Source organism: Mustela nivalis (assembly GCF_964662115.1).
Source record: "Mustela nivalis genome assembly, chromosome: 6".
Lineage (NCBI taxonomy): Eukaryota > Metazoa > Chordata > Mammalia > Carnivora > Mustelidae > Mustela > Mustela nivalis.
The window spans coordinates 153,672,087-153,694,235 of NC_139025.1; the positions used below are offsets into that span (position 1 = coordinate 153,672,087).

Consider the following 22,149-nt stretch of genomic DNA (forward strand, 5'->3'; position numbering starts at 1 on the left):
CACCTCTTCTTTATCCATTCATCTGTTGATGGACATCTAGGTTCTTTCCATAGTTTGGCTATTGTGGACATTGCTACTATAAAAATTCTGGTGCAGGTGCCCCTTCGGATCACCATGGTTGTATCTTTAGGTAAATATTCTGTAGTACAATTCCTGGGTAGCTATATTTTCAACTTTTTGAGGAACCTCCATGCTGTTTTCCAGAGTGGTTGCACCAGCTTGCATTCCCACCAACAGTGTAGGAAGGTTCCCCTTTCTCCGCATCCTCGCCAGCATCTGTCATCTCCTGACTTGTTAATTTTAGCCATTCTGACTGGTGTGAGGTGGTATCTCATTGTGTTTTTGATTTGTATTTCCCTGATGCCGAGTGATGTGGAGCACTTTTTCATGTGTCTGTTGGCCATCTGGATGTCTTCTTGGCAGAAATATCTGTTCATGTCCTCTGCCCATTTCTAGATTGGATTCTTTGTTCTTTGGGTGTTGAGTTTACTAAACTCTTTATAGATTTTGGATACTAGCCCTTTATCTGATATCTTGTTTGCAAATATCTTCTCCCATTCTGTCAGTTATCTTTTGGTTTTGTTAACTATTTCCTTTGCTGTGCAAAAGCTTTTGATCTTGATGAAGTCCCAATAGTTCATTTTTGCCCTTGCTTCCCTTGCCTTTGGCGATGTTCCTAGGAAGAATTTGCTGTAGCTGAGGTCGAAGAGGTTGCTGCCTGTGTTCTCTTCAAGGATTTTGATGATTCCTTTCTCACATTGAGGTCCTTCATCCATTTTGAGTCTATTTTTGTGTGTGGTGTAAGGAAATGGTCCAATTTCACTTTTCTGCATGTGGCTGTCCAATTTCCCCAACACCATTTGTTGAAGAGGCTGTTTTTTTTTTTTGTTTTTCCATTGGACATTCTTTGCTGCTTTGTCAAAGATTAGTTGACCCTAGAGTTGAGGGTCTATTTCTGGGCTCTCTATTCTGTTCCACTGATGTATGTATCTGTTTTTGTGCCAGTATTGTACTGTCTTGATGATGACAGCTTTGTAATAGAGCTTGAAGTCCAGAATTGTGATGCCGCCATCTTTGGTTTTTTTTTTTCAACATTCCTCTGGCTATTTGGGATTTTTCCTGGTTCCATATACATTTTAGGATTATTGATTCCACTTATTAGAAAAAAATTGATGGGATTTTGATATGGATTGCATTAAATGTGTAGACTGCTTTAGGTAGCATAGACATTTTCACAATATTTGTTCTCCCAATCCATGAGCATGGAACATTTTTCCATTTCTTTGTGTCTTCCTTAATTTCATTCATGAGTACTTTATAGTTTTCTGAGTACAGATTCTTTGCCTCTTTGGTTAGCTTTATTCCCAGGTGTCTTATGGTTTTGGGTACAATTGTAAATGGGATCAACTCCTTAATTTCTCTTTCATTTGTCTTGCTGTTGGTGTATAGAAATGCAAGTGATTTCTGTGTGTTGATTTTATATCCTGACACTTTACTGAATTCCTATACAAGTTCTAGCAGATTTGGAGTGGAGTCTTTTGAATTTTCCACATAAAGTTTCATATCATCTGCAAAGAGTGAGAGTTTGACTTCTTCTTTGCCCATTCAGATGCCTTTTATTTCTTTATATTATCTGATTGCTGAGTCCAGGACATCTAGTACTATGTTGAATAGCTGTGGTGATAGTGAGCAGCCCTGCTGTGTTCCTGACCTTAGGGGAAAAGCTCTGTTTTTCCCCATTGAGAATGATATTCACTGTGGGTTTTTCATAGAAGGCTTTGATGATATTGAGGTATGTATGCTCTATCCCTACACTGAAGTGTTTTGATCAAGAAAGGATGAGGTACTTTGTCAAATGCTTTTTTGGCATCTATTGAGAGTACCATATGGTTCTTGTTCTTTCTGTTATTAATGTATTGTGTCACATTGATAGATTTGCAGATGTTGAACCAACCTTGCAGTCCAGGAATAAATCCCACTTGGTCGTGGTGAATAATCCTTTTAATATACTGTTGGATCCTATTGGCCAGTATTTTTGTGAGAATTTTTGCATCTGTGTTTATCAAGGATATTGGTCTGTAATCCCCCCTTTTGATGGGGTCTTTGTCTGGTTTTGGGATCAAGGTAATGCTGGCCTCATAAAGTGAATTTGGAAGTTTTCCTTCCATTTCTATTATATGGAACAGTTTCAGGAGAATAGGTATTAATTCTCCCTTAAATATTTGATAGAATTCCTCTGGGAAGCCGTCTGACCCTGAGCTCTTGTTCGTTGGGAGATTTTTGATGACTGTTTCAATCTCCTTACTGGTTATGAGTCTGTTCATGTTTTCTACTTCTTCCTGGTTCAGCTTTGGTAGTTTATATGTCTCTAAAAATTCTTCCTTTTCCCCCATTGATTGATTGTATCGGTCAATGTGATACAATACATCAATAACAAATTTGTCAAATTTGCTGGTGTACAGTTGCTGATTATATGTTCTTATAATTGTTTGTATTTCTTTGGTGTTGGTTGTGATCTCTCCTCTTTCATTCATGATTCTATTAATTTGGGTCCTTTCTCTTTTCTTTTGGATAAGTCTGGCTAGTGGTGTATCAATCTTATTAATTTTTTCAAAGAACCAGTTCCTAGTTTCATTGATGTGTTCTACTCTTCTTTTGGTTTCTAGTTCATTAATTTCTGCTTTGATATTTATTATTTATCTTCTCCTGCTAGGTTTAGGCTTTCTTTGCTGTTCTTTCTCCAGTTTCTTTAGGGGTAGTGTTGGGTTGTGTACTTGAGACCTTTCTTGTTTCTTGAGAAAGGTTCGTACTGCTATATACTTTCCTCTCAGGACTGCCTTTGCTGTGTCCCAAAAGAATTTGAACAGGTATGTTTTCATTTTCATAGGTTTCCCTGAATTTTTTAAATTCTTCTTTAATTTCCTGGTTGACCCATTCAGTCTTTAGTAGGATGATCTTTAGTCTCTATGTATTTAAGTTATTTCCAGCTTTCCTCTTCAGAGCATTGTGGTCTGAAAATATTCAAGGAATGATCCCAATCTTTTGGTACTTGTTGAAACCTGATTTGTGACCCAGAATGTGATCTATTCTGGAGAATGTTCCATGAACACTAGAGAAGAATGTGTATTCGGTTGCTCTGGGATGGAATGTCCTGAATATATCTGTGATGTCCATCTGGTCCACTGTGTCATTTAAGGCCTTTATTTCCTTGCTGATCTTTTGCTTAGATGATCTGTCCATTTCAGTGAGGGGATGATAAAGTCCCCTACTATTATTGTATTATTGTCGATGTGTTTCTTTGATTTTGTTATTAATTGGTTTATATAATTGGCTGCTTCTATGTTAGGGGCATAGATATTTACACTGGGTGTGGTGCATAAACAATGAATCTTGGAACACTGAAAAAATAAAATTAAATTAAAAAATAAAAATTGTTAGTTCTTCTTGTTGGACAGACCCTCTAATTATGATATAGTGTTCTTCCTCATCTCTTATTATAGTCTTTGGCTTAAAATTTAATTTATCTGATACAGGGATTGCCACCCCAGCTCTTTTGATGACCATTAGCATGGTAAATTATTTTCCACCCCCTCACTTTAAATCTGGAGGTGCCTTAAGGTCTAAAATGAGTTTCTTGCAGACAGCATATCAATGGCTCTTGTTTTTCTTATCCATTTTGATGCCCTGTGTCTTTTGATTGGGGCATTTAGCCCATTTATCTTAGGGTAACTATTGAAAGATACGAATTTAGTGCCATTGTATTGCCTGTAAGGTGACCATTACTGTATATTGTCTCTGTTCCTTTCTGGCCTGTTACTTCAGGCTCTCTCTTTGTTTAGAGGACCCCTTTCAATATTTCCTGGAGAGCTGGTTTGGTGTTTGCAAATTCTTTTAGTTTTTGTTTGTCCTGGAACAACAACAACAAAAAAAAAAACCTTAAACTTTGTTTTAGCTTTATTTGTCCTGGAAGCTTTTTATCTCTCCTTCTATATTCAATGACAGCCTAGCTGTATATAGTATTCTTGGATGCATATTTTTTTCATTTATCATGTCAGTCCTTTCTGCCCTGCCAAGTCTCTGTGGATATATTTTTCTCAATATCATGCCAGTACTTTCTGGCCTGCCAGACCGCTATGGATAGGTCTGCTGCCAATCTAATATTTCTACCATTGTATATTATAGACCCCTTGTTCCAAGATGCTTTCAGGGTTTTCTCTTTGTCACTGAAACTTGTAAGTTTTACTATTAGATGATGGGGTGTTTACCTATTTCTATTTATTTTGAAAGGGGTTCTCTATGCCTCCTGGGTCTTGATGCTTGTTCCCTTTGCCAAATTAGGGAAATTCTCTGCTATAATTTGCTCCAGTATACCTTCTGCCCCCCCTTCTTCTTCTGGGATCCCAACTATTCTAATATTTTTTCATCTTATGGTATCACTTATCTCTCAAATTCTCCCCTTGTGGTCCAGTAGTTGTTTTTCTCTCTTCTTTCTCAGTTTATTTATTCTCCATCATTTGGTCTTCTATATCATTAATTCTCTCTTCTACCTCATTTATACTAGTAGTAAGAGCCTCCATTTTTTTATTGCACCTCATTAATAGCTATTTTGATTTCAACTTGGTTAGATTTCAGTTCTCTTATTTCTCCAGAAAGGGATATTTTTTTCTCCAGAAAGAGATTCTCTAGTATCTTCCATGCTTTATTCAATCCCAACTAGCATCTTGATAATTCTCAATCTGAACTCTAGTTCTGACATCTTACTAATGTCCATATTGATTAGATCCCTAACCATCAGTACAGCTAGGCTGTTCTTTTCTATTCTTTTCTTTTCTTTTCTTTTCTTTTCTTTCTTTCTTTCTTTTTTTTTTTTTTGAGGTGAGTTTTTCTGCCTTTTCATTTTGATAATAGATGAATGAGAGAACAAAATACAAAAAAGGTAGCAATGACCCCAGAAAAATATACAATGACCAAATTGGAAGATACATGAAACTAACTTGGGAGAAGAAAGAAGAAAAAAATTATACACCCACACCCATACACACACACACATCTCTCTCTCTCTCTTTCTCTCTATATATATATATATGTATATATATAATTACACTGATGAATAGAACAGAGCTACACACTTGATTTAGGGTGTATTTTGATCTGTTAGAAGAAACTACCTCCTAAAATTTTAGAGAAAGCAAAACATACATATACAAAAATAAGGGTAACCGTGATGAAGGGATGGAATATAACTGTGAAGATGAAAATTTTAAAAGCACTAAGCCACAGAGCACTAAAAAAGGAATTAATAAGAAGTAGGTTGAAAAAGGAAAAAAAATGATGAAAGAATGTGATCAGGCAGGAGACTAGAACAAAGACATGTGCTAGATTTAGGGTATATTTTGATCTGTTAGAAGAAACTGTATCCAAATTTTTAAAGAAAGAAAGACATGTATGTATACAAAAAATAAGGTTAAATACAATGAAGGTATAGAATATGACTAAATTTTTGTTATTATAAACATAGGATACATACAAAATGATGTACCTAACAGACATATATTATGAAATGTATTAGTTACAGGAATATCTGTGAAATCAGAATATAACATACATCACTGGAATATTACTACAACCATGGGTGCCTTCTGGATACTTTCTCATGTGTACCTCTCTTCCAGAGCTGACCACAATTCCAACTTTTTTTTTCTTTTTAAAATAGTATCATATATACACATCCCCAAGCAATGTAGTATTTATTTTTATTTTTTAAAATTGCCTAACTTTGAGCTTTCTATAATTTGTTTTATTTTTTTCTCCAAAAATTATACTTTAAAATGTACCCATGTGGTTTTGTGTGTGTGTGAATCATTCATTTCACTGCTATATCATATTTTATTATATTAGTAAATAACAATTTATTAGTTCTATAAACGAAGGGACTTCACTAATCAGACAAAAGCCAACTTCCACTATCTGTGTATGAGTTTTTGTTAATTCACTCTCCTGGCAACCTTTGGAATTGTCAGAATTTTCAAATTTTGCAACTAATGAAATTGGACATAATTTCATTGTTTTTAATTGGCCCCTTGTGGTTCCTTTTTGATGAAATTCTCATTTAGGTCTTCTGTTGATTTTCCCATTGCCTTGCCATTGAACGTGCTGACGGCAGATGCATTGAGAGGTTGCTAGAAATGCAGAATCTCGGTCCCTATTACAGAGCCAGCTGCCACTAAAACACAATCCAAAGGGATATGTTTGTTCCTTAAAGTCAGAGAAGCACACACTTGGGTGACTTTGCTTATTTTTTTCAAATTCATTTATAGGATTCTTTGTTCTGGTTAAGCATTCAAGTATTATATTTAGCAAATATAGTTTTCCCCTTTGTTACTTATTTTTGACTCTAACTTTGGCGATGTCTTAATAGCCATGCAATTGAATCAGTGAACTATTTTTAAGGGTTAATGCTTTGTCTTGTTTAAATAGATCTTCTGTATTTTAAGATCATAAAAATATTTACTTCTGTTTTCTTTTAAGAGTGTTGTATATTTTTGACTTAAATCTAATGGAAATTGATTTTTTGTGAATGGGATTGGAAATCAATTTCATTTTTTTCACGAGAATAATCAGTTGTTCCAGAACCATTGACTATTCTGTAATTTCCTTGGTTATCTGCTGTGTACCTCAGATGTGTTTGTGTGGCTTTGTTTCTGGTTTCACTATTATGGCCAATGGTCAGTTTCTCTACACTTGTGTCCACATCACCTGAGGGTAGCTTCACAGGTGTTTTATTTGATGTGGCAATTTCCCCCACTTCATTCTCTTTATTCAGGAACTATTCCTGAGAATACTTTTAAAGTGAGCTTGACAAGTTCCTGAAAGAAATTATGGATATTCAGATTGTAATTATGTTAAATCCATAAATTAATTTGGGAAGAATTGACTATTTTTTAATATAAAAACTTGGTATCCATGAAGGTGGGGTAGGAACATGCGCATTTTTAATGTCTCACAGTAGAATTTAATAACTATTTTCATGCAAGTCTTACAAATCTCTTGTTAAATTTATTCCTAGGGGATGGGATGTGTGTGCGTACATGACTATTACAAATCAGATTTGAAAATCACATTTTTAAATTGTTGTTGTCTATAGAATCTGCAATGAATTTTTATATATTGATCTCATTTTGTATATTGATCTTATAAGTGTTCTTTTTATTAGTTCTAACAATTTATCTGTCAATTATTTGGGATTTTATAGATAGTCATAATTTCTAAATAATGACACTTTTGTTTATTACTTTTCAAATCCTCACTTAACACTTTAACTTAAAGACTATTTATCTGTTTGTGTGAGTATGTGTATGAATGTGTACAGTATATATGTTGGTATACTTTTTTGTCCTAACTAGTATATACAATAAACCTTTGTAAAGAAGTGGTGAGGGGCGCCTGGGTGCTCCATCGGTTAAGCCTCTGCCTTCGTCTTGGGCCATGATCCCAGGGTCCTGGGATGGAGTCCTGCATCAAACTCCTTGCTCAGGGGAAGCCTGCTTCTTCCTCTCCTCTCTGTGTGTGCTCTCTCTAGCTATCTCTGTCATTGTTTCTCCCTCTCTCAAGTAAATACATAAAATCTAAAAAAAAAAAAATGATTTTAAAAAAGAAGTGATAATAAGTATCATTTGGTTCCTTTTTGAATGGATTATTAACATTTTAGCAGTAACTATAATATTTTGATATAGTTTTTTTTTAAATAGAAATCCTTTAACAGATATAAAAACATCCCTTCTATTTCTAGTATACTAAGGATTTTTTGGATCATGCTTGGATATTGACTTTTAATAAATGTTTTTGGTGTTTATCAAGGTAATCATATTCCCCCTTATTTAATCTGATTCTCTGAGTAATGACACTTAATTTTTTTTAACTTTTTATCATAAAAATTTCCAAATATGTGTGAGAGTAGTGTGGTATAAATGAATCTCCATGTGCCCAGCATCTAGTGACAAACCCTATTAGCATTTTGTTAATCTTATTTCAATTATTCCCTCCATTATACCCATTATTTGATTATGGTAAGACAGAGGGCATGCTGTTCCACCCATTAAATATTTCAGAATGTCCTTGAAGGACATTTTTCTTTTGTTTTGTTTCTTTTCTTATTCTACAAAAATATTCCTTTCTTTTCTTTATGTCACTGACTTGTGGAAACTAGGTCAAGGATTTGGCAGACTGTTCCCCTATACCATCATCTATCTTGTTTCTCCCTTGTATTTCCTGTAAACTGATAGTTAAGATACAAGGTTCTCAATTCAGGTTCAGCTTTGTTAAGAAGACTTCCCAGGGGGTGCTGTGTCCCCCTTGTCGGGTCCTGTTGTTGCTCTAAGTCAAGCTAAGATTGATCCCTGGGGTTCGGATGGTGTCAGCCTCATCTTTATGTGCTAAACTTCCAACAATCTCTCACCTAGTGGTTTCAGAGTCTACTGATAGATTTTTGCTAAGACACACTATTTCATTAGAAGCTGCACTATGGTGAATTTCAAATTACATCATTCCTTCGGCATTTACCTGTATAGATTTTTTTCCAGTGTGAAACCACTTAAATGTCTGGAATAACCCCAACACTCTCATTGTATCTTTTTATATGTTGCTGATTTCAGTTTACTCGTATTTCGTTTAGAATTTTTGTGTTTACATTCATGTATAAGCTTGGCCTATAATATTTCTTTCTAATGATATTCTTTTTTGCAGGGTATCAATTTTAACTGGCTTAATAGATTGAAGTGAAACTATTCTCTCCTTATCGATTCTATAGAATATTTTGTATAAAGTGGGAATAAAAGCTCTTTCCTAAAAGAGCTGGGACTTGCTTGGAATACATCTGGCCCTGGCAGTCTCTTTGTGGTAAGTCAACTACCAGTTGTTTCTGTAGTGCACTAGAAATTATCGGTCTTTCCATTTCTTCTTGGTTTCAGTTTTTGTTAATTTTTAAAAATCTGTGTATATTTTTTTAATTTTTTATTTTTTATACACATATATTTTTTTCTCCAGGGGTACAGGTCTGTGAATCACCAGGTTTACACACTTCACAGCACTCACCAAAGCACATACCCTCCCCAATGTCTACAATCCCATCCCCTTCTCCCAAACCCCCTCCCCCCAGCAACCCTCAGTTTGTTTTGTGAGATTAAGAGTCACTTATGGTTTGTCTCCCTCCCAATCCCATCTTGTTTCATTGATTCTTCTCCTACCCACTTAAGCCCCCATGTTGCATCACCACTTCCTCATATCAGGGAGATCATATGATAGTATACATGGGGTTGGGTTGTTCTTAGTGCTTGCCCTAGGGTGCTAAGTGTGCTCATTGCCACTGGACAAGGCTGAATATTATTTGGTCTTTATTGTTCAAAGAACTGGAGATGAGGAATAGTTGTATCTTCCATTTTTCAATCCAGGAATCCCTAGACATCAGTTCCTTAAATCTCTTTAAACTGGTGAACCTTTTATGAGTTCATCCCTTTGTCTTAGTACCTTGCCAAATGCAGTCAGTAACAACCAAGTCTCGCTGTTAGCATTCTGTTTCCCACTCTCTTTGCCTAAAGTCATAAGCTCATTTGATGTACTATCTGCTTCCCAAGTTATCCGAGAAACAAACTGACCAGATGTTTCACCACTGTGCAATGTGGGTTACTATCTCTTCAGTCTCCATACATCACTCACCACTGTCTGGCCCTGAGGCCAAAGCTATATATCTTATGTTCTGTTATACTAGTAGCAATCTGCTTCTGCAACCAGTATCTGTCTATGTCACCTTAGGCTAAGCATGCTGTTGTGTGAAATTGGACAATTGTATGTGCTATTTATGGGTTTGCAAATTAGCATGGCATAGAGACTGCACAGATAAGAGGAGGACACTGAGATAGACTCTATAAAAGTTAAATTTCCATATCATTCTAAACAGCAATTCCGTTACTAGAAATCTATCCTGTAAGAAATATTTGAACATATGTACCAAGATGCATATAGAGATATGTTTATTTCAGCATTGTTTACGAGGGTGAAAAATTGAAAACCACTTAAATGGTTCTCCATAGGGGAATGTTAGTAAATTATGGTACAGTGGTACTATGGGACACTTCTACAGCCATTACTTAGAATGAGGCATCTCAGGGCACCTGGGTGGCTCAGTGGGTTAAAGTCTCTGCCTTTGACTCAGGTCATGATCCCAGGGTCCTGGAATCAAGCCCCTCATCAGGCTCTCTGCTCAGTGGGGAGCCTGCTTCCTCTTCTCTCTCTGCCTGCTTCTCTGCTACTTGTAATCTCCATCTGTCAAATGCATAAATAAATAAATCTTTTAAAAAAAAGATTTATCAGTAATTAAAAAAAAAGAATGAGGCATCTTTATAAGTTCTGCTATAGGAACATCTTTAAAACAAGTGTTTGATGGAAATACACAAATAAGTGGAAATACATAAACCTGTATTATCATTCCATTTATATAAAAATAAGAAAAAAGTTCTCTGTTTGTATATGTACATGGAGGATGGAATACAACCTGGAAAGCTCTGCACCAAAGTGTTACAAAAAATGTTTACCTCTGAAGAGATGGGGAAGACAGGTAGAGGGTGATCAAAGGGGATTTCAGCCTTTTATCTTTATCTTAGACATGCTTCTATTGCTTTAAGTTTTATAAAAGTAGATTATTATATTACTTTTGTAAATTAATCATTGGCTAAATAATATAATTTTAACCAAAGGCATGGCAGCCATGTAGAGACAATGGGGAGAGGAAGAATGGATTATGGGGACAGTGTTCATGACCAGAGTCATCAAATAATGAGGGGTCTATGGAAGTGAAAAAGTTCTACCTCTTTTTGAAGCCCTCAGAGAGCAGAAGGATGGTAACAATAAACATCAATTCATCTTGCAGAGCTATCCACTGATGGGATGGACTACTTGTGGGACAGAATGAAAGTCCTAGCCTCAGGGGTTTTGAAGGAGTAAATCTGAGCCTAATGAGTTTAGACTAAAATACATTTAAGTTAGATGGTTCTCAAGCTAAACGTTTCTTGGACAGCCCTAATTTTAGTTTTGATTGATTGCCCCTAGAAACCATCACCATGCATCCCAAAGTGCATTGTTCTTGCAAGTGAGTGTTCTACCCTATCGGGGATCATGGGACTCCCTGGGTTTTGGCTACTGATGCACCCCACTGTTAAATAGTCTCATGGCACCACAGTTCCTTAGAGCCCCTTTAACAGGAACACCTTAGCCCTGCCTACAGCAGTCCACCTTCTGCAAGGGGAGGGTCACCCCTCAGCCTCTCCTACTGAGTTTCAGCCCAGGTACTTACTACTCTGATTCCCAGGAAATCATGAGAAGCCACGGAGTACTGAGTTTAAAATGCTTTCATGCCCTCTTTCTCAAAGCAAGCACACATAATCTGTCCCCTTTCCACTCACATTTCACTGGCCAAAGCAAGTCACAGAGATATTTCCTAACGGTATATACTTGACCAAGGGGATGAGAGAACCGACAGAATTTTTAAGTCAAAGGAGACCGTCAAGAGAATCTTACACCACCCCCTCTTTTTCCCAACTGGTGTACTAAGCCCAGCTGGCACAGAGCATTTCCCTGCAGGGCTGGGTGCTCACATCTCAAGCTGGCCTCGCTGGGAAGTGATGCTTGGGAAACGAGTGTCAGTGAGGGACCAGAAGGCAGAGATCCTCGGTGGGCAGGGGCTCATGAATCAGGACAACCATTCATATACCATTCACTGAGACTCGGGGAAATCGGGCACGAACATCCACACTGCTGGTGCCCTTACCCTGCTGTCTCAGCATGGGAGTGAGCTCACCAGTTATGATGCGAGCTTCTTTGGAGGGGGTGGTACACGAGCATAGGCGTAGATGAGCTGTAGATTGACTTCCCCATGACACGTTTTCACCTTGGGAGAATCATCTTTTCCTTCTCTGTTTGAGGATCTCCGTAAGCTTTGAAAGTGAGGTCAGCACATGGCCAAGTTCACCACCCTTCCTTTTAATCAGCATCCTTTCAGGGTAATGTTCCGTTCAGGGATGCGGCTTCTCAGCACTCCACTTTATTTTTATAAGGACAGCCAGCTCCTCCCTGGCCAAGCTGTAATCCTCCTCAGATGTTGGGGTGAAGCCCGTCCAAGAGAGCTGATCATCTATCATAATAGATACAAACATTTGTCTCACATTATCCCATTTAGAGAGACAAGTTTATGCTTTTACAAATATCTAGTGTCTCACTTGTCACAGAGGTTCAAATTCCCTCTATTACACTGCAAAGAAAAGGAACATTATTGAAAGACACTGCATCACGTCTGGTAACAGTGCCTTCATCTAGAATTGCTCCCTTGCTGAATGGTCTTCACTTTTGTTTTGGAAACAGAGACCTAATCTCTCCACCGCGCAGCAAGAAAGACAATTTGTGGTTTTAAAAACATACACTTCTTTGCTTTAATAAAAGATAGAAATGGATCCAAATGTGTGCAACACCATAATGATAAATTCAAAGAGCAAATGATTTTGAGATCCCAAAAATAACATTATCATAAAAGGAAACTGTATCCGAACATATTTATTTGATCACCGCACTACCCCGGGTCCTTTAAATGGCATAAATTCTCACTTCAGTTTAGAAGAAGTTTTACTTTTTAGGAATTGTGTTTTTCATGTAAAGCAATGGGTGATTTTTTAAAATCAATATTTCATTTATGATTCATGTTTTGCCAAAGTGGATAATGTAATGTCCTAATGGATGGAAATGGATCATGGCAAGGAGGTCAGAAAGCAATCTCTGCCATTAATAATATACGCTCTACAAGGTAATTGACAGCGCGCAGGCGAGTCTTCAGAATGTTCCTGCAGGGCCTTGGTGTATGGGATATATGAGAATCCAGCCTCGGACTTGAAGAACAGCCTATGTCAGAGAAGCCCCACAATTCTGTGTGACTGTTATCAAGTCTTTGCCTTCAGCAAATAGTTTTTCCACTCATTCAAGAACAGTAGCCAGTTTATTACAGAAGCACTGCAGATGATTAGAGAAATCAAGAAAAATAAAATGTGCTAGAAGCCCTAATTGCGGGAGGCACGGGCCGTGACATTCCTTTGTTAGATGATTCATCATTTATATTCTCCTCATTTCCATCCCACAGTTCATGCCTCTGCCTTTTTGACAAGGCTCTAGAGTTCGACTTTGAGAAACATTCGCCTGATGCACAAAAGGAAGGAAGAGAAGTTCACTCCACACGGGACAGCGTTTGGTCCTCAAGACATCTGCAGAAGCCGGACGGGAGAGCTGGTGTCACGTGCATCTCACAGGAAAGGAACCTGAGGCCCAGCATGGTGCTGTGATCAGCCAAGACCTCACAACTAAGTGGTTGACTTATCAAGACTTGGAGAAAGTGACAGGAAGGCCCAGAGTTTGGTCTTCCCTTTACTTTACCTTGACACACCGGGAACAGTTGTCACGATGTCTCTCAACAGGAAAGTGATGGAGAAAAGCCCGTAACTGAGCTGTGTGCCCAGCAAGTTACCCATGTGTACTCAGGAAAGCATTTGTCTTTTCTGACCCACTCTCCTAAAGGCAGTATTTCCAAACACATCCTCGATCTTCTCCCCAAGCATTAAGAACAATTACGTATATAATCCACGTGTGTGTACGCATACATATGTACACATACACACACATGTGCATGTATTGTGTTATCATATACACACACATTGAGATTGTGTGGTGCATAATTTCATATGTGAGCACATTTGTATGTGTTTATAGATTACATGCCTTACCTTACTAATATATGTCAATTATACATCAAAGACATTTTTACAGGATGAGGAAGAGATGAATTAACAAGTTCTTAACATCACGTTTCACCTGTACAACTTATTTTGTCCTCTGTAAATATGACCAATCCTGTTACTGAATATCAACAATGTTTTGTGAGATGATGTGTCCTTTCTGGAAAACATTGGTTGACATCTTTAACACAGACTTTCAAAGATGCTTCTAAATTCAGTTTATCTTCGATAGTTTGTCTTCATGCTTCTCAGAACTGAGGCGCTCTTTCACAAAGGTTGAAAGATCAAAAAGGAATCAATGCATCCTTGGCTCAAATAGGCTAGATTGGTTCCCCAATTATGCATGGTACTTTGTTGAATTGGACTAACATGCTCCTTGTGGGAATCAGGGGCTCTTGCAAATTTATCCCAAGGGGATGTGGTGTTTGCATGTTTTTAATGGGTTCAAAGCCCACTGTAGATACTTAGTATTAACCAGAAAATTCCGCTTCCATGTTTTTAGAGCCCACAGACCTGAATGTTGTTGTGGGTAACTCCCTTATATTTAGGAACAAAACTGCTTAACAATAAAAATGATTCCAAACATCATTATTTGCGCTCTCTCCATGATAAGAGATTCTTCCGAAAAGTTGTTACCTTCTTGACCACTGTTAAAACTTGATTTTCACAACGCAGAGTACTAACCACTATACGATCACGGCAAAACTTGATTTTCATTTTGAAGGAGCAGATTATGCATTTATAATACCTACTGATGAGGTCCTCTGAGTCATTTAGCATCACAGAAAGAGCGAATTTGGAATATCCATCTACTTAAAACTAAAAATTCCCAGACATCTTCAGTTTTGAAAACTTTCCAAGTATATTGCTGCAGGGAAATCAAAGAACCTTTGTGGTTACAGACTATGTGGCATAGACACAGACCCACATATATAAGCTTTTGCAGATACACATAATTCGATCCAGAAACATTTTCTTACAAAATATCCTTTCATCACATTATATGTATATGCAAAATAATGTATATACATATGCATTGGCACATGGGATACTTTCCATGGACACATAAGTTCTGTGTGTTTCTATACACACACACTGACAACATCGTCTATGTAGTCACTAAACACAACTCTATGCGTATGTATAACCCTGTCGTGATCGGGATTATGTATGTTCTTACATCAGATACGAAATTTTGAACACAATTTTATACATCTAAGTATTAGTTACACTTTATATATTTCTACAGATACAAATAATCCTTTATATATTGTGATACATATGCACACACATTTGTACAATTGTATATAAAATATAGTTCTACGAGGAAACTTAGACTGACTCTGTGTCTGTACGTGTCCATACATGCTCCACTTAAGATTATGATCTGTGAACTCGCTTGGCAGGGACTCTTGAAATGCACTTTCAAAGGTGGCAGATAGGGGCGCCTGGGTGGCTCAGTTGTTAAGCGTCTGCCTTTGGTTCAGGGCATGATCCCAGGGTCCTGGGATTGAGCCCTGCATCAGGCTCCCTGCTCAGGGACAAAACAAAACAAAACCAGAAAATGGTGCTCAAAACAAAACGCTGCTCAAAACAAAACCAGAAAACACGTGACAGATACGTGAGCACATGCTCAGCTGTTCCCCCTGGTGCAACTTCCTTTCTTACGTCAATCTCTACGGGAATAGTAGTCTAGCTTAGTTTATTTTTTAAAAATCTCCTTAAATTAAAAAGCCAATATAAATTAGAGTTCAGATATTGTCTTCCTCAAGCATTCTCCCTGTGCCCCTCCTCACAGAACCCCTGCATGGTGTGGCCCCTTGGCTGGGAGTCAGGCTGTCCTCACTCTTCTGGGAGGGACTGGCTTCTGCCTCGGATGCTTACAGCCCATGGGCCTTCTAGGAACAGTTGTCCGGGGGCCTCACCTCCTGACCTCCCTGCTCTCATCCACCCGAAGAGCCTACACAGGTGGGACTCCCAACATTTTCAAGGAGAACTTGACACTTTCAGCTCAAAGAACCTACGGTCATGATCAGACAGCTCCAGTCAGGGTGGCTGTGGCCGGCCAATCAAATGATGGAAGCTGGAAGGTTTGCTGACCCTGCAGCTCCTCTCCTTATCTCTATTAGTTCTAATCCTCACAAAAGGCCCACCAAGCAGGTGTCATATTTCGAATGTCACTGGCCAGGAAACTGAGGCACAGAGAAAGGTAAATGACTCACCTATGGACCCCACACCTGGCAAGTTCTAGGAAATCTGTGTCAAGGTCTCGGGCTCCAAAGTGTACTCTCCATGACGCTTTCTCCAGTAAAATAGCATTTTTAACAATCACATGGACAGAATTTACACATTCAGAGAGTTGCTGTACTAAGAAACATGCATGAAACAAGCGAAACAGAAAAACTCGGGTGTGTGTGTGTAAAAGCTCGAATAAACTTCACTTTTTTGGAAGCTGTGTTGGTGATGCAAAACAAGAACTCGAAACACATTCATGCCTTATGATGACTTTTAGAATTCTACCATCGGAAAAATCATCCTACAACCTCTGTGCTTACAAATGTTCATGGAAGTCTTATTAAAAACTATACAATGTTGCAAACGATATTCCTCTCCAACACTAATTGAATGAGTTAATCAATGATGCTGGGTTTTTGCCTTAGAATATAATGTAATTACTAAAAAGATGTTTTCTGCAAATGTTAAGTACTCATGTTATCACGTCAAGTGAAATAAAGCAGAATAAAACGTTGTACATTTGGTATAATCACAACTCTGGAAATGTCTATGTCAATATTTATATTTCTAGATCTAACCGATGACAAGGAAAGATACTATGTTGATAACAGAGTGATTTCTTTGTCTTAGTTTTAACTTACTCTTGCAAAGCCAGGAGAGGACAGCCGAGATGGGAGGTGGCAGGACAGAAACACGCCTTCTTTCCCTGTCCCTCACATGGGGGTTTGCAGGCACAAACGCCAGCGTCCTCTGTCATGGCCGTCACCGTCAAACAGGCTTCTGGGATGAGCTCCCGACTGCAAGGTCATGGAAGCGGGCCTGGGCTCATCTGCGGTCCCCGCCGCAGCCTGGTTCAGGGCAGGGCCTGGCAGCTCCTTCCCGTGAAGGGCCAGACACTGAGCACTTCAGACTGTGTGGGCCATACACAGCCTCCGTCACGTGCTCTGCTTTGCTTTTGTTTGTTTTCACAAGCCCTGGAAAATTCCCCCAAACACTCCAAGCTTGCGGATTGTGCAAAACCAGCCAAGGTTTGCCTCCTTGTGGTTGAGGAGAAAACTCCAGCACTTTCCTGGCTGGGGTCCAGTCCTGACCCTCCCAGCCCCAGCGCCGTTAGCTTTGTGTGGTTGCTTTACCTGCTCTGTGCCTGGGGAACCATGGGGGTGTGTGTGTGTGTGCAGGGACTTGGGTTGGGCTGGGGCATGGAGCGGTCCATAAGAGCCCTTCCCCTGAGGGCGTGGTGGAGAGTCATGACTTCAGACAGATGAAACCCTTGGGGGATGGAGGGTGCGGGGGACACAGTGTAGCCCCAGCTCTCGCCAATAGGTTCGGGAGGGAGGACGCTCCGGTCTGGTGGTCGTTCAGAGTCTGTCATTTCCCCGTGGGGGCCGGCCACCGCAAAATGTCAACCAAACGGGATGTTCCTGCAACGTTTTGTGCAGCAGGAAGGATAAATACTGTGTGCTTTGAGTATTAAAATAGTTCCTATATGCAAAGTGGGATAAAAATAGCTTTTACCTTACAGGGCTGTTTTGCAGATGAATATGAAATTTTCACCATAACGTATAGCTCTTGTTATTATAGTGGAAGAGACCTGATTATAATGACTAATTTAGACGAGACTTTGCAGCAGGATCTCTCTCTGGGTGATACCCCTGATGGAATGCATTTTTGTAAAAGACTTTATTTATTTATTTGGCAAAGAGAGAAAGAGAGAGAGAGAGAGAGAGAGAGAGAGCACAGGCAGGGGGCGCAGCTGAGGGAGAGGGAGAAGCAGACTCCTGGCAGAGCAGGGAGCGTAATGTGGGACTCGATCCCAGGACCCTGGGAACCTGACCTGAGCCAAAGGCAGTCGCTTAATCAACTGAGCCCTCCAGGTGCCCTGGTTGAGGAACAGAAAGTGAAATTTTAAAAAGAAAAAGACTATAAGGATTCCCCAAAAGGGAAAAGACTATGGGCTCAGACTGGAGGAGGACTTGTGGGCAAAAGCAGATGTGGGGAAGACTGTTGGAAGGACAGACGGGTTCTGGAGCTACGGACAATCCTGGGGAGCAGACGCTGGAGGGGCAGGAAGGGAGGTGGCCGAGGGCAATCATCAGGATGCTTGGTGAGGACCCCACAGAAGAGCAGATGGGGTTGTCTGGGGTCTCTGCTTTTCTGCGTTGGGCCAAACATCACAGAACCAGGTGCTGGCATTTGAGACAAGATGGCCCTAGGCAGTAGCCGAAATCATTGCTGCTGGGTACACAGCCCACAGTAAAATTAAAGTTCAGAACATAGAAGGATATTTGTTTCAGAAAGAAATAAAGAATCCTAATGGGGAAATGGACAAAATTCATGGACAGGTAGTCCTGGTACTCAAAAATGAGGTACCAATGACTCACACAGGGAAAGATGCTTGGTCTCCCCGGTAATGAGAACATGCAGGTTAGAACAAAGCCTCGTAGTTTTCTTTCTTTCTTTTTTTTTTTTTTTTTAAGATTTTATTTATTTATTTGACAGAGAGAGACCACAAGCAGGCAGAGAGGCAGGCAGAGAGAGAGGAAGGGAAGCAGGCTCCCTGCTGAGCAGAGAGCCCGATGTGGGGCTTGATCCGAGGACCCTGAGATCATGACCTGAGCTGAAGGCAGCGGCTTAACCCACTGAGCCACCCAGGCACCCCAAAACTCGTAGTTTTCTTACTCATCCGATTAACCAGCTCTCCTATATCCAGTCTTGATGATGCTGTAAAAAAAAGTGGCTACTTTTCCTCATTGCTTTTGTGACTGTCAATTCCCAAAGCTGCTTTACAATATGATTTCGGCTGAAAAATGTACACATTCTATGTCTTAGCAGGTTCCTTCCTCAGTGTCTACCCTAGAGATAGAGTCGCAGGCAGCTGATGTCAGAGGACAGGTAAGTTCAGTGCAGCCATGTGGGTAATAGGCAGAAGTGGAGAAACACGTCAGATCTGGAATAAATACACCACACTGTTTGGCGCCTACTAAAAAAAAACAAAAACAAAACAAACAAAAAAAAAACCAAAGGGAAAATTAAAAAAAAAATCAAGGGTCTATGTGGACCACTGTACAAAGGTCTTCAAAAACCTGTTGAATGAGAAAAATATTATTTACAGGACAAAAATGTAGTGTAAGGAGAGTTAGAAAGTCAAGCCCTCCTCCACACAAAACACAAAAAGATACAGAGACAGAGACAGACAGACACACACAGAGGGTGAGGGAGAGACTGAAATTCACAGGAAAGATACATTTGGATACTAAGTCCCTCTAAGGAAACATTATTACAGACCTTTGGAGTATTTTTTTTTTATCATTTTTTTAAAGATTTATTTATTTATTTATTTGACAGAGAGATAGAGAGCACAAGTAAGCAGAGCAGTAGGCAGAGGGAGAGAGAGAAGCAGGCTCTCCGCTGAGCGGGAAGACCGATGTGGGGCTCAATCCCAGGACCCTGGAACCATGGCCTGAGCCGAAGGCAGCTGCTTAACCAACTGAGCCACGCAGGCGCCCCTGGAGTATTTTTTTTTTTTTTAATGAGAATATTTGTGTTTTAATTTTGAATGAAAAAGTAAATGATCTTAAAAGTACAATCCAGCCTCACCGTGGAAAATTAACACCCCGGAAAGAAAATCTGTAAGCCTGCCTTGGGAGAAAAGCACGCATAGCACGTTGCCTTGTGTCCTTCTACCCATTTTTCTATACCAGGGAGTCTCTCCTTTTGCAGGTGGGAGATAGACTCAAGTCAGTGAGCAGGTGGAGAAGGCAGGGCAATATGTGAACTCAGGTTTCAGGGCTCACGCGTGGGTCACTGACATCTTATGGGCAAACAGGAAACGGTTGAGAGGCAGTGGCAAATGCTCCTGGTCCTTGATTGGGCTTGAAGAGTGTGAGGCGGGGACAGGCGCAGAGTGGCCCAATGACGCCCCGATGACAGGTGTGCCCCTTGTGCTCGCCTCCTGAGTGCTCCTTTTATGGTAAGGAAATCGCACAGAGAAGCAGCGGAGATGAGCAACGCCCCAGGTGGGTGTCGGGCTGAGTCCGTCCAGCAGGCATGAGAGGTAGAGAGAAAGAACCAGAATTGTGCAAACAATGGTGCATACAAATCTGGAAATCCTAGAGCCTCTGTGTCTGGGAATTTGTACACATTCTGATTTTACATTTCCCAGGAAAGTGGTCTGCTTCAACTCTGTTTTCAAAGGTGTTGTGGCATTTTTCATAGTACCCTGTTACAATTTTCGAACATCGTATTTATCTGTGTGGGTTTTTTCGTTTGGTTTTTAATGTGAGTTGTGCTTCATCTTTCCCGATCCTATTTGCCTAAGATTGATCTGTCTTATTAGTCATTTCAAAGGACAAGCTTTGGATTTTGCTGATCAAAACATTTCTGGGGAAGAGGAAATCTTTTCCATGAATGTCAGGTTTTATCTCAGTATTGCTTTTTGAATCTCTCCGGGTTTCTTTTCCTGTATCTTCCTGCCTGGGCATGGGATTTGGGATATCTTCTCTGGGTTCCCAGTGCATTGCTCGCAGGCAACAGAGCTCGTGGCTAACAACAACAAAATAGTAACAATGAACGAGAGAGGGTCCTGGTCCCCGAAGCCCAGACCAGGCTTTTCATAGAATGAAGGAGAACGTAATCACAGGGACCCAGGCAAGATCTCGTCTTGGAAGGAGATATCCAATGAGGGCAGGACTTGTCCTGAGATCCCAGATTCAACCAGAAGTGTTCACGAGGGAGCTAGATCATCATAGCCAAACGTTAGAGAAGCAAGAGGGAAGTATTTGTGGCTGATGTGCCCCCACGCTCTCCAGAGGAGTCTTAGTATTGAATATTTTAATTCTCACATCCACCAATAGTGCACCTGTATTATGAGAGGAATAACATTTCCAGGAGCTACAGATACGAGACCAGAAGTTCCAGGGATCAAGTCAATAATTCTGAACATCGAGAAATGCATCCTCAGTTGGTCCAACCCGTTTTCCTTGGAGACCTTGAGTAAGGGTTCCCTCCAGTGAACCTGCTTTAAAAAGCCTGTTTCTCCTCTGCCTCCAAGCATCACTGTGAGCTTTTCTCCACCCTCTCAGTTTAGGAATCTGGGGCTCTCTCCCTCGAGAAAGGCACTCTAGAGAGCACACATCCGAGATCTCATAGACAACTCATCACTGCAAATCGGAAATACAAGTTTGCAGCCGAACAGGACAAATGATCCCACTGGCTGTTAAGGTCATCATTCCTCTGACTTTGAGTTCCTTTTCCCAAGGGTTCAATAGGGCCTTTGTTCTAACCATGTCGCACCAGGGTGTACCCTCCAGTCTGCACCCCTCGGAAAGGCCTCCTTCTGCTCTGTTTCTGACATCAGCCTGTTCTCATTGGAACGCTTTTCACATCAGCGCATTTTTACGGCACACAGTGGTTTCATCGGTTACACAACAGACCCAGTGCCAATAAACCCTCTTCCAGGTAATGTAAAGCATATTTGAGCACAAGAATGATTGCATTTTCATAGCTAAAAATAAGCACTTGTTTTTGATTTTCCACGAGAGTACTGTCCCTCAGCCCAGGAAGTCACCTCCTGTCTGGTGAGAACCTTTTGTGCTAAAGTCATCACCACATGGCTGGGAAAGCAGAATTCAAGTTTTCATTATGAAACGCAAAGGGAAAAGGCCGCATGCAAATCTCTCTTTAATCCCACCTTAGCTCTGCTTGTTCAACGTGCTTAAAAAGAAACTAGACTATGTCAAATATATGCCAGCGTAGAGGCGAATCCCACCAGAGCCAGGCTACATGGAAGAATATCTTGATTCATAGAATACAGACATAGACCCTCGTAGAGGCATTAAGAAGTTGGTAAGCTTATACCCACAAAAGGAAGTCAGTCACTTCTTGATTTTACCCAGATGCTGCAAGCTTACTGTCCCGCTTCGGTTTTGCTCATTGGGAGAATTGTCCTTTCTTCCAAATGCTTTTTGACTGTGACCGTGTCCTGTCACTGCCGCAAACTGCTGATCAACTCTGCGGAGGAATTTACAAGCCATCAACAGCTGCCTTTTTCTTCCTGTGGCCAGATACAACATTATTCCTTCCAAGATGAACA

General features: G+C 40.0%; 1 long non-coding RNA gene across 1 annotated transcript in view; it reads right to left on the reverse strand.

Moving 5' to 3' along the window:
* Positions 1-16,971, reverse strand: part of LOC309866861 — a 34,821-nt gene extending 17,850 nt beyond the window's left edge. The window contains exons 1-2 of the long non-coding RNA XR_014312841.1: positions 16,700-16,971; positions 16,042-16,125 (exon numbers count right to left, since the gene is read on the reverse strand). This is a non-coding gene — a long non-coding RNA (uncharacterized lncRNA). The remainder of the gene's footprint in view (positions 1-16,041; positions 16,126-16,699) is intronic.
* Between the last annotated feature and the right edge of the window lie 5,178 nt (positions 16,972-22,149).